We start from the raw sequence: 5,891 nt of genomic DNA, 5'->3' as shown, positions 1-5,891 counted from the left end.
CCTTTATTACTGCCCAGGGAATCCAGGAGATGGTAAAGGAATTCAGGGTTGGCTAAGCCCCATGAGGCAGGCCACAAGACCAGCCTTCCCCTTGACTCATAATAAAACACAAGGGTACTTGAGGTCCTTTCTCACAGATGCCACCTTGTTGCTAAGTGTCAAGGCAGCATGCAGCAGGGACAGCATGCTGGCTTCTCTCACCTGTGTTACCAGGGATGACAGAAGAGAGATCACAGGAGGAATCCTGGATCCTCTCAGACTGTTAATCTGTATTGCCTTTGTGCAGAACAAGATGGGCAGAGTCTCCACAAAAAGATGGGGTTTTTTCACCCCATACTGTTTCTTTTCCACCAGGAAGGCACAAAATATACCTTTTTTCCCTGGAGGCTTGAGCTGATTATTTCCTCCTGTGAGAGCATTGCCTTCCTTTTGTCAACAGAGCGAGAGCCTTTGGTCCAGGCAGGAATCATTTTGAAAAGACAGCCCATGGCATCAACAGGCAGAGGCATTTTAAAAACTAATGGATAACTTTGGCTCATGAAGTAGCCCATAAAATTAGGAAACGTTAAGCACCAGGGGAAAGATACCAGAATTAGCCAACATTATAAATGCCTGGTTTCACAAAGGAACACATAAAGGTTTTAATACAGCTCTAACTGCTGATCTACTGGTAGATATTCCTGGATGGGAACTGCTTTCATTTGACCAGGATCTTCATTCCTTTCAACACCACACTAGAAAACATCTTTGAATTATAAAGGGCTTATTCTGCATCACAGTGATAATTCTGAACTTACTTATTAAACTGCAATCTAAGAAAGCCTTGGCAGAGCTGCTTTTGGACTCTACTGAGCTGATGCCTCATAAGGTACAGAAACTTTTATGGGAAGCTGTGCTTATAATCTCCAGCCTTATGAAACCCCATAAAATCCAAAAATGTATACAGTATAATTGGTTTCCCTTAGACTGAAAAGAGAAATCCTGCAAGAGAGAATCAAACCACAAGTAACTATTACACATGTTTTTCAGCCTGCAAAACTCAAGCATTTCACTGGTCCCACAGATAGCTCTGCAGGATGCTTTCAGCAACAGTGCTGAGGGAGGGGTAAATATTTAATTGGGAATAATCTTTTTTTTTTTTTTTCCTTTAGGTGTCCAAGAACTTATAAGGACTTTGCTTTACTCTAGTAATTTCACTAAAAAAATGTACGGGTCCTAGTCTGCCCTGCCAGAACAAATGTATATGTACACAGTTCCAACTAATGCAACATAAAATAGCTTTTTTAAAACAACTGCAATATCTATTATTCTTTTATGGTACACAGTACTTAAATAAACCCAAAAAATCATTACTGTTCATAATTCATTCTCTATTTATTCAAACTCCATCGTATTCTTGCTGGGCTACCCTCTCTTAAAAATTATTCTTTTGCCAGTACCCTTGCTTTCTTTTAAGCAACTAATGCAAAATGATAATGATCTTTTGAACACAAATAACATTTACAGCATCAGAGAAATAGTTACAAAGCAGTTAGAAGAAAATGCGAGCATTCCTTTTCTAAGCATGTTAGTCCTTTCCCATTCTTCTCTTCATTCTGTAAATTAACATTTTTTGCAGATAAAAAAGACAAATTCATAAATTACTGTATTTGGCAGTGGAATGTAGCAATGGTGGCAAGGCACAGCTGGAGAGTTTGAAATGTGGCAGCTTTCTTCAAGGCCATCATTTTTCCACTCCTTTGGGAGTTGCTGCTAAATGTGGCTACTGCTAATGTAATGAATATGAATCCATGTAAATCTCCGGTGCAGAGCTGGGATCTGTCCCCTTGTGGGGGAAAGGGAAAATTTATTTTTTTCCTATGCAGATTTTTTGAGTTTATGTGTGTGTATAACTCTGACCTTACTTCAGCAGCTCACCTGTTCTTAAGCAACCAGGTACTGTCGAACTTCTCATTTTTCATTCTGTAGCAAACTAACAATATGCGCTCCCTCCCTTTTGAAGATCCCTGGCAGAATAATACACCACCTGTTCAGCCCCCCTTCCCACCCCCCTCCTTACTAATTAAGCTCTGAAACTGTTTCCAAACAAAATTGGATTTCTTTTCTTCTGCTCCCTCCGCCTTCATCCCCTGACTGCACCTTTGTAAACATTTTTGATCGGGCGTGAAAGGCACAGGAACAGCCACAAATAAGAGGACCTGTCACTTCAGCCAAACCCATTAGCGCTGCCTGAAGAAAGCTGGCTGGGCTCATACTGAGTGACCGTGTGACATATCCAGGGATGGGGAGCAACAGGGAGGGTCCCCAGCCGGTGTCCAGAGGGGTCTCGGAGATGATGGGGTGGGCAGGACAGAGCCTCTTGGCTCTCCTGCTCTGCAAAGGCTAATGGTTGACTGACTCGTTTGAGAAGCAGGACATCTGAATAGCTGACGGACACTTTCCGAAGGGGGGGTGGCTCTGCGAGGTGTGCATGTTCCAAGTTTGTTTCCACCACAGAACAGGCCGTTGGAATTTTAATCCGTGCAGCTTTCGTCTCTTTGGTCATACAGTGCCTCGCACAATGGGTCTTTGTCTGTTGCCAGGGTACTACTGCAATACATACCATAAATAATAATTGTAATAACAGTTACAAAGCTAAAACACTTCTTTAATGGTCTCTAGAGCTGTAAGTCTTTTCTGGGCAATTGGCATTTTTGAAAATCAGGTCATCAAGTTAGGTTTCTAATTCTGAATGCAGAGTCTTATTTTACCATTCATTTTCTTTAAAACTTAAGCCTCCAACTTGGCTCGTGTGGAGAAATATTAAGTGAGGAGGAAGCAATGGAAACACTTGTCAAAATAAACCAAGAATAATTATTGGATTCCATTCACAAGTTTTTGGAGAGGAAAGATCAAGCCAGCCATAAAACAGGAACAGCTTCAGCCAAGATCCACAAGTAGAGGGACATTGTTCTGTTTGACTGAGGTGATTAACAAGCTTGGCTGATGACCTCTTGGACTCAGACGTACAGTTGGGGTATCACACATCAGCCAAGCTATCAACACTCCTCCTCTGTGCGTGGCCTTGCAAATATAAGATCATGTGACTTGGCTTTACCCTTTTCAGTGGGACTAATCAAAGTCATGTTGTCTTATATTTGCTGTCACTAAAGCCATTCATGTAGATACCACAGGCTCAGGAGTGGCATTGAAAGGCAATACTGCCAATTATTTAAAGCAACAGACTGATTGCAGTAGGGATTCACATAGCCAAAAGTAGAATTACTCCTGAGACAATCTGGGTGCCATCTACCTTCTCCTAAAGTGCAAGTCTTGAAATCAAAGGAATCACACTTGTAAAGTGAATATTTGTTGGGCTGATGGTTGGACTCGATGATCTTACAGGTCTTTTCCAACCTTAATGATTCTATGATTTTTTTCTCTCCTGATTAGGAAGGGAGTTAAGCCAATCACCCAGACGGACAACTAGACTGGAAGCAAATAGTGTTATTTGGTACGAGTTCCATCCCATGTGCCTGAGCTCTCAGACAAGTGCTGTGTCCTCGAACCTGAAAGTTCCAGTTTGGACTCCTATATCCAGGTTTAGATGCAACAGCGGCAGAGCAGCATACAAAAAAAGTGTTGTGGAAACCCTCTGGTTTAGTCCAAAAAGAAAGTGCTTAGTGAGTTCAAACTCCTCCAGGGAACCCAGCCTCACTTTTCTTTTCTGGACTAGGGGCAGAATTGAACTAGTGACCAAAGGAGAGGCCATGCAAAGACAGTCTATTACAGTCATCTCCTCTAACATATTTCACAAGATATTTTATTAGCCTAGCTAGGATCCTGCTCTGCTGCACTTCCAAGCACACTAAATCTCGGCTCTGCCACATCTTGATGCAGAAACTAATGCAATCAATTTCATCTAATTATACATCCACCTTGTTAGTTTGTAAAGGTGTTGTATGAAGTTGATGTCACCATGTACAGCTGAACCATTGCCGGAAAGCAGAGTCTTTGCAAGGATATTTTATGCGTGAATACATGGCTTTAGATTTATGAATAAGTGTGAAGATAGTTTCAAAGCAGAATTTGGTTTTAATGTTTGTGGACCTACTTCTGCTTCCACTGAAATGAATAGCCAAGGTCTTTACTCCAGAGAAACTCTAGCAGTAAAATACAAGAAATTCATTTTAGCTTTTATATTTTGGAAGGCTGACAACAGCTGCATGAAGAACTGAACCTGCATCTCCCAGGGAGACACGTAACACTTAAATCACCAAGCCATTCCCTTTGATATCCATGCTCTATTATAAAATTAATCTTTTGTGGCAATTAATTAGAGTAGTTATAAGGAAAGTCATGCAGTCTGAGACTCACATTTATTGCTCATTGTGGCCTTGTTTGTTTAGTCAGATTCCCTTAAGCCATTAATAGAGCTATATGTTAATTTCCTTAATGCTTCTGATCAGCATGTTCAGAGTTACAACTCCACTAGGGCTTCACAGATTATCCCAACATACAGTAAACAATAGATGCTACTTCCCTCTGCACGTCAATCTCCCTAGATACCCTAATGAGATTACATCTACGTCAGTCAAAAATGTTTGAGATGAGTAAATGAAACTCCTTGGGCTGTGACCGATCTTCCTGACACATTCAGCCCTGAAGAAGTTAAGAAAAAAAATTGCCTGGGTTTGTTGCTGAACCTGTGAATAAGAAAACAAAGCAAGTACCAGATTTCTTTTCTGCAAAAGTATTTCTCTGGAAAGGCTTGAAAAGCTGGGTAAAGCACAGCCCCCATTTTCTTGAAAGGAAGAGTAAATTCTGAAAATGCCAGACCGAAACACTGAACTGGAATCTGTTCAAATGCCTTTCATGTCTAATGCATAAAGCCTTGCTATTCCATCAAAGTTACTTTGAATCAGTCCTAGGTGCTCAAGCATGTGAAAAGCCCTACGCACATGTAGAAGACTTTGAGCTTATGCTGTAACTTACCAACCAGCTCAAACCTCCCATTGATCTCAGGTCCCAGTAGTGGTATAGAAACAGCCAGGCACTTGCCTCAGGATGCCAGAGAAAGATAGCTACAGTTGTTACACTTTCCTAAAGAAGTCAGTCAATGGAAAAACTAAATACTACTGTCCTAAAAATAAACTATTGTACCCTTTAAAAACAATCAAATGAAAATCCCCAGTCCCAAATGAGCAGCGATCACTACACAGTGGCCACTTAATGCATTTGGGTTTACATTATTTTTTCTTCAGACTCTACAGGAGCTACTCACAGCTACAGAGCTGGAGTAATGATCCTCAAATCCATCTTTTCTGCAACTGTGACTGGTAAAAATTGCAGTTTGAGGCTGTTTCAAAAAGCCAGGAAGCCCTTGGAACAGCATGCAAATGGCAGATTGAAGATTTCACATGCTGAGAGACTAGATGCTTCATCCGACAGGAGGCAGAAGCTCCTGGTGTGGGCAACAGGTCAGACCAGGGTAGAGCAAGCCCTCTGAGCTGCTTCAGGCACAGGACCATGGAACGCAGCATGGGCTAACTGACTTTCTTACCCAAACATTTAGCCATTGCATGTATGTGTCTCTCCCCTTCTCCTCGGAACTTCAGGTCACTCACAGTTGAACAATTTCAGTGTCCACTATCACAGGTAGTTTAAACTTGGACATGACAGCATTACTTGTGGGAAGTTTGATCCTTAATTATCTCTACTTTGTTGAGCAGAAGACTAGCTCTTTTAACAATCTTTTGTCTTGGCCCTGATTAGCAAAAGCAATCATAGGTCAGTGTCTCCATCTACATGCTGCCTTCTCTTATTATTATTTACAATGGTGTCTGAGTTTTTTTCCAATTGAAAAATGATTTTTAAAGCATCATTTAATTATTTTATTTTTTTCCCCAAAC

Source organism: Merops nubicus, unplaced genomic scaffold, assembly GCF_000691845.1.
Source record: "Merops nubicus isolate BGI_N331 unplaced genomic scaffold, ASM69184v1 scaffold18485, whole genome shotgun sequence".
In the NCBI taxonomy this organism is placed as follows: domain Eukaryota; kingdom Metazoa; phylum Chordata; class Aves; order Coraciiformes; family Meropidae; genus Merops; species Merops nubicus.
The sequence above is the reverse complement of the archived record's forward strand: the minus strand, read 5'-3'. Positions refer to the sequence as shown.